Source organism: Cupressus sempervirens, chromosome 8, assembly GCF_028749045.1.
Source record: "Cupressus sempervirens isolate cs-2001-9-10 chromosome 8, ASM2874904v1, whole genome shotgun sequence".
NCBI lineage: Eukaryota > Viridiplantae > Streptophyta > Pinopsida > Cupressales > Cupressaceae > Cupressus > Cupressus sempervirens.
The window spans coordinates 759631122-759639031 of record NC_143125.1 but is presented as its reverse complement, the minus strand read 5'-3'; the positions used below and the strand labels follow the sequence as shown (position 1 = coordinate 759639031).

The following is a 7910-nucleotide window of genomic DNA, read 5'->3' as shown; positions in this document are numbered from 1 at the left end:
CTGTTTTCACATGCATGTATAAGTTTAGCTAAAACATACTTTTCTCCCAATTAATCTTTTGCTTCTCTAAGAAATTTTGCAATTAAATTATTTTAGATGTAAGAAAAGTATTTATCTTTATTTATAAAATTCATGATAATTACATGACAAATCTAAAGTTTTATATATAGAATATCAAACGTTGAAAAGGATATCATAGAGAATATTATAAAACTCATGCAAATTAAGGGGGAAATAACTAATGTTCTTAAACAGGACATTACATCATCTATGATTCAAAAGTGGAAAAATGGCCCATACGACCATCAAATTTGAGGCCTGCATGCAACCATAATATACTTAGTTTTCTATATATTTAGTATATTTGTTTTCACATGCATGTATAAGTTTAGCTACAACATACTTTTCTCCCAATTAATCTTTTGCTTTCTAAGAAATTTTGCAATTAAATTATTTTAGATGTAAGAAAAATATTTATCTTTATTTATAAAATTCATGATAAGTACATGACAAATTTAAAGTTCAAACCCTACCTGTTCAATTTGTTGTTTTCTTTCAATTTTCTATAATCGAATTTTCTCTATATTAGAAAGGGTTGTAAAAGAATACAATCACTATATACATAAATAAATATATACATGTATATGTGTATATACACACACATTTATATATAACATGTGTCTCTATGAGATCAAAACAAATATCGTGTATCTTGTAGTTATTCTTATTTCCAATCCACATGCTTTAAGAATTTTGTTGATTTGTTGCAGTTGACACACACACACGTATGTACACACACACACACACACACACACACATGTATATATATGTATATAAATATACATACATGTGTATATATACATGTACATCTCTACATATATATATATATATATATATATATATATATATATATATATATATATATAACACATTTTTATTAAAAAAATTAACAGTTTTTTCTCAGTCACGATTTCTTGATTAATAAGTTTTTATTTTAAAAATCTACAACATAATTCTTTATCTAAAAATTAATTCAATAAATTAATAAGCATTATGCAAGAACCTATGAAGACACGAAATAAACAGATCTTTCAATAAAATTTCACAATGGGTTTTCAAACCTTACCTCAAAAAAATAGATAAAATATGAGACTTGTGAATGCATGCAAATCCAAACCCTTCAAAACTTTCAACAATTCTTTTGTTCCAATTCCAAATTTTGTTCCCCAAAACCTGTATGTGTAGGATTGAGCTCAAATCTCTTAATAAAGAGTTTAACTCTAGCCAGTGTTTTCGATTTTTGAACATGCAAAGGCCTCTCCTTAAAATAAACTTTTATTATTTTAGTTTACTTAATTCCCTTGTGCATGTTTTTTGCCTTTAATTAGAATATACTTTGTGTAAATTATTCCTACTTCATTTTAAAATAAGAAATACATTTTTAGAAGATACATTTATCAATTTAACTAATAATAATATTTAAAATCTATTATTTAAATGTAACATCTAAACTTATTATTATTAAATTACATAAATATAATTGTGTCAAATTTAATCTTTTAATTAAATTTTTAAATTTACTTCTTCAATTTAATTAATTTCTCAATTAATTAAATATACTAAAATTATTTTTTCTTTATAAAGTTTTCATTTAATTAATTCATTTAATAATATCTTTGGTTGATTTAATTATACTTGAAAATCACAACATACCCACAAACTCAATAAGATAAAACTCGACTAAAAAGACAATACGAATCAAACTCAAAGGTCAAAATCTCAAATTCGCATTATTTTGATGAATTCAAAAAGGTGAAGAACTTGGGTACTTGTCTTTTATTCTAAGACAATTAGTCAAGTTTAAGATTTGGACTTGAGAACTATCTTTCCTCTTTTACCATTGAGATACTGTGATAGGGCACACTCATCCTAGCAATTCGAAATCAATGCCTGCTACTTGCAATCTACATAAAAGTTGAACATATTCATATACATATTTATCTAAAATAAACATGTAATGGTGGGGAGTGGTACATCGTGTAGATCTTGACTAATAGGTGACTACTACTCTCTCCCTCAACAACATCAGATAACATAAAGTAAAACATATATGTACACCATACACATGTAAGTATGGAGTAAGTAACCATAAAACCATATATAAATCATGCATATAATTTTCATCGTGAAAGCAACTAAAATCACTATATGAAGTATGCAAAATATCATCATAAAAAGAATAACCATGAACACATCAAATATCTGAGTATAAAGCAGCTCATTAAATATGTAATCCAAATATGTAAATAGTAGCAACCAAATTAGATAATCAAATACCACTATATCACATCACATAACCATGAAAGCTGGCCTAAAAGAATTTGACAATATAACATAAAAACAAACTAGGGGTAGGCACTCCATTGAAGTAGTACTGTGATGGTCGACCTCCTAAGCAATCCCAATTCTTCACCTCTGTGAACATCACCTAAACCCAATAAGTGCTCAACATTCCATTTATTCTCATAAGAGATGGGTTCGTGTGACCACTACTCATGAAACATAGGTCAATGAGTTTGACTAACAAATTGCTAAAAAATTAAATAGTTGAATCCTAATAGCAATATCACATATTTTTATACTTCAAAGTACATAACTTAATAGCTTCATCAATCATCATCTACTCTTTAAATATAAACTAAACAATCCACTTAACACGATCGTACATATTTATTATCCAATATGATTTTATTGTATTCCACTCCATCTATTCTCACATTTAATCTTTACATTACACTTCTAAAACATATCTATTTCTCTTTAACTCAATATTTTTCTTTTGAAAGGTAAAATAAAAAAATCATTTTAAAATAACCTTCATAAAATTAAAATAGAATGAGAAGAAAATTAACATTCAATATTTATTTTTTATTTGGTGAGGCTAAATATTCCTTGATATATCTCTCGTTGTCGAGGAGCCAATATTTCGATATTTTTTATAATAATAATAATAACCTAGACATAAAAAGAAGAAATTAAGAAATATTTACCCACCAAGTTAATTTCGAACTGCTAAACCCCCATATTAATTACCACTTGCGACTTCTGCAAAATGGGAAAGAAACAGCATCTACAGAAAAAAGAATTAAAAGAAAAACTAAAATATTCTCATAAATTTAAAATTCTATACACACAAAATGCATTTGCAGGATTGCCTCCTCTAACTAGGCCCAAAAACCCTCCAAACCCTAGTTTAAAATCTAGTTGCAAGCCTGCAAATGCAACTCATCTTTTTTCGAAGTATTTTGAGATAACATTAGAGGCGAGTCAATGATTGGCTAAAACGGTATGTGATATATTTTTAGTCCTTCGATGCCTTGTCAAATTTTTGGCTAATTCGAGATGTTTAGTAATGCCTGATTCATTGTGAATGTTCTCATTATCAGTTTCTTTCTTTCTGTTAAATTCGATTTAGAACTTTAAGTACCTGGCTTCTCGCTGTCTTAATGGTCGATTCAGCGTTTTCTTTTGGTATACAGGCACTGGTAATTGATAGTAATGTTATTAATTAACGGAATAAAATTTTGAAAAACTTAAAAACAAAAAGAATTAATTGTCGAAATTTGGAAAACAAGTTGCTGGAAAGGCTTGAAATGCTTGGGTTAGTAGAGCTTTAGCAAAGTTTTTGCAATGTGGTGCATATGGTTATGTAAAAAGTAGACATAATGGCATTTTTATTAGAACTTATTTTAGCTTAGATATTCAGCACGTCTAAGTTCTATCCTAATGTTAGAAGATTCTTTTAGACATGTCCATGGGTGGATTGAGAGAGCCAGCTATGTCTGAAGGCTTTGGAATTTGTGATTGTCGGTTCTAAATGCTGGGACCAAAAATTTCTGCAGTGTCCTAAATGGGCACAGTACAATGGCGTTTCCAATGATATGGTTTGGTAGTACGACTGTTGTGGTGCATTAGTTTACTGAAAGTGGCATAACCCATGATAGGCTTCATTTAAGGACGGGTAAATGAGTAAATAAATGCCGTGCATTTTACTCAAAGATTTAATGTTTTATTGTTTTTGATGATGGATCATACAGTGTTTACAAAATATTATAAATGTTAAATGTTTTTACGAGGAGCCTTTTACTTGATATGATTATATTAGGGGTAATTGGAGTACACTAGTTTAGTGTCAATGGTGTGACCGATGATATGAATTATTATTATGATTTTTCTGGCACGTGAATGCAGTGTGAATAGCTCAACATATAATATGGTATTTTGATGGCTGCTTGTGGTACATGAGTGCACTGCAAGTAGCGTAAACATAATATGTCTTCTTATCAGGGTTCCTTATAGCATGGAGGCATGGAGCTTTGTTTATTTAGAATATTTTAGATTGTATTATTGAAGAATTTGAATTTTACGTCATTGTGTTTGGCTGATTTTATTCATATTCCTCTAATAGGAAAAACATTGTTTGGCGTCCAACTATAATATAGGAATTTTCTGCAAGATGCCAAAGGGGTAACTGGTGTACCCAATTTACTGTTTACCAATTGAAGTGCATTGAGCATATAATTTTGGTTATTTAGAACATTGAGGTATGGGCTATTATTTAAGAATTTGTGATTAATGTCTCTGTATTTGTTTTTCACTAACCATTCATACAGTCCTTCGGTGGTCTTAAATGCTGTCTTCCATTCATCACCTTCCTTCATTCTTATTTGGTGGTAACCACTCGTAAGATCATTTTTAGAAAAGTACTTAGCTCCTCCTAGACAATCCATCAAATCCTCTATCCAAGGAATAAGAAACTTATATCTTATGGTTATCCTATTGATGGCTCTAGTATCAGTACATAGCCTCTATTTACCTCCCTTTTTAGGTGCCAACACCACTGGAACAACACATGGGTTGATGCTTTTCTTAATTAAGCCTTGATTTAATAGCTCTTGAACTTGTCTTGCAATTTGCTTGTTTTGTACTGGGGTCATTTTGTAAGCAGCCTTGTTTGGTAATGAAGCCCCTAGCACAAAGTCTATTTGGTGACTAATTGCCTTTGTGGAGGGAGTATAGAAGGTGTACCAGCACTGATAATGTCCTTGAACTGATCCAATACAGCTTGCACCTCTTTTGGTAGAATAGCTTTCTCCTTCATCTCTTCTTCCTTAGGTTTCAACAAGATTGCAAAACCAACTTCTTGCTCCTCTTTGAAATCATTTAAGAACTCTTTCCCACTCATAATTAGGAGGTTTTGATCTGAGGTAATGTCCATGCCTTCTTTCACAAGTGACTGAATTTTATATGTCACCCCATCTTTCTTGAAAGTGTACAAATTCTTGTTCCCATGATCGATGGCATCTCTATCATATTGCCATATTCTACGTAGAAGTAGATGGCATGCATCCATGGGCAGCACATCACAAAGTACTTTGTCTTGATACTGTCCTATGGAGAAATCTACCCAAACTTGCTCATTTAACAAAATTTTGTGGCCTTTATTCAACCATGTAAGGACAAATGTGTGGAACTCTTACCAATTGAAGTTTTTGAACAGCCTCCTCTGATATGATGTTATCAGTTGATACTGAATCCACTATGACTTTACAAACCTTACCTTGTATCTTGCATTTGACCTTAAAAAGTGCTTTTCTTTGTTTGGGCTCCTCCTTGCTTGGTTCCTTTAGCAAAACTCTTCTAAACATAAGATTTTCCCCTTTCTCTGAATCAAGATTTACCTCTTGATTTATGCTGCTGCTTTGGTCTTCTTGAACATAATTAACTTTCCTTTCACCTTGTGAAGATGAAGCTTTCTCAGGGCATCTATAAGCTGGGTGGCCTAGATTGCCACAATTGTAGCATTTCATGGTGGTGAACTGTGAACTTCCTCCACTACCATATCTTCCTCTTCCCCCATTGTTATAACCTCTACCTCTGCTATAACTACCCTGCTGCTGCTATCACCACTTCACTCATTTGATTTGGAGTCTCCCTGGGTCTTAGAATCACCATCTCTGCCCCTATATCCTCCTCTATGAGTTCCTCTTCCATCTGTGCCTCTATCACGGCCTCTAGCATCAGATTCTTGCTTCTTTTTGTTCCACTCTTCTACCTTGAGAGCTAACTGAAAACATTTTTGAACTGTAGTGGGTGTCCATAAACTGATTTCCTCTTGGATAGCCCACCTCAGACCTCCAAGGTTCTTGACAACCTTTACTGCTTCTTCCTCTTGGATCTTGGACCTTAGACATAGCTTTTGAAATTCTTGAGTGTAAGAGGCTACATCCATATCTTTTTGCTTCAGACTTTGCCTCTTCTTGTGCAGTTAGATTTCATAGTCCTCTGGTAGGTAGTTTTCTTTGAATTTGCTCACCATTGCCTTCCAATTTGTTATAGGCTTCTTGTTTTCCTTCTCCCTTTCCTCTTGGAGAAACTTCCACCAAGTTAAGGCTGGGCCCCTTAACCTAGATTTGACAACAATTGCCTTCTGTGCTTCAGTAATCCCTTCACAATCAAAGTGATTCTCCATGCCCTCAATCTATTCCATTACTAAATCAGGACCCGTCTTACACATGAACAAAGGCACTCCTTCAAGAGATTTCCCGCCCAAGGCTTTAGTAGCTTTTAGAAAAGGCTCTTCTTGGACTGGAGGATCAAGTTCAGGTTATACATCTTCTTCTGCAACTTCCTTGCCCATCTCTTCATCAATATCCGACTTTTCTTTCATCTTGCCAGCTGTCTCTACCACTTCATCAAGTTTATTCTTTAAAGCCTCTAAGGCTTCTTCCAAGAGTCTAATCTTCTCCCTTTGTTCCGTCACTTCTTTTGCCAATTCAGCATTGGTCACCATGATGGTTTCTCCTACTGATTCACCTTCAAACTTAAACATACACAATGCGTAATCCCAAACCTTTAACTGGCTATGATACCAGTTTGATGAAATTAAATCCAATCTTCCTAGTTAGGCCACTATGCCCAAACTGACCAATGGCTTCTACTGAGCCTATAGGGTTGCTTCCTGACCCAATTCCCACGAGGATATCTCCCAACTATCCCCTTCCTCAGGATCTATTCACACCAATTGTCTGTATCAACTTCTATCACCCAAATCTTGAAATGAAAGCATTTCCCCTCTACTAGACAAAATTTGGCACAAACCCCAATGCAACATCTAGGACTGCTGTATGGTCCCCAACATGACATTTCCAAACTCCTCTAAGCATCCCAAGTCACCACTCACAAACCCACTTCATGAAACTCTATTTCTTGCTTAGGTACCTAGTAGGTCTAGAGCCTCAATTAGGCCTCCTGTTGAGGTTTTTGGGCTTTCTTTCTAAAAACTTTCAAACAACCTGTCAAACAACTAATGGATTCTGATACCCGTTTCTCCATTCTGACAAATTCATAAAGCTACAGTACCCCAATCTGTCCGTACAACACTTTACTATAATCAAGTCTAAAAATGAGGGTTTCAAGAGTGTGCATCAGCATTAGTGAAGGGTTTGGTTTTTCACCCCTCAAAACTCCTCCTCAGAACTTCTCTCCGCACACATAGCTTCACCAAACATTGCTCCTTCTAGCAGGGTGGTAACCTAGACCCCTTCAATGCAACATGATCTCAAATCATGCACTTCTTCAGTCTACTGGTCCCTAGCCAATTACAATTCATCTGCCTAGGGCCTCAACGAAACCTCCTCATACCTGCACTTAAAAATTTGAACAAAACATAAATACAAAACCCTAAGTGTCTAGTAGCCATTTGGACATTTTATTTACATGGTGCACCATGTGGAGCAAGAACTATATGCAAATTTCTACGCCCAGGTCTGACCAAAACAGCTGACTTGCAAAAACAAGAAGATTTTCTAAAACAAAGCAAAACTTCACTCCAACACCTCAAATTGCAA

At 33.6% G+C, this 7910-nt stretch overlaps 1 protein-coding gene across 2 annotated transcripts in view; it reads left to right on the top strand.

Moving 5' to 3' along the window:
• The first annotated feature begins 3202 nt into the window (after nt 1–3202).
• Nucleotides 3203–7910, top strand: part of LOC149544642 (Mitochondrial substrate carrier family protein) — a 30272-nt gene continuing 25564 nt past the window's right edge. For both annotated transcript variants that reach the window (XM_089795229.1, XM_089795228.1), the window contains exon 1: nt 3203–3346. The gene's annotated coding sequence lies outside the window, so the exon portion shown is untranslated. The remainder of the gene's footprint in view (nt 3347–7910) is intronic.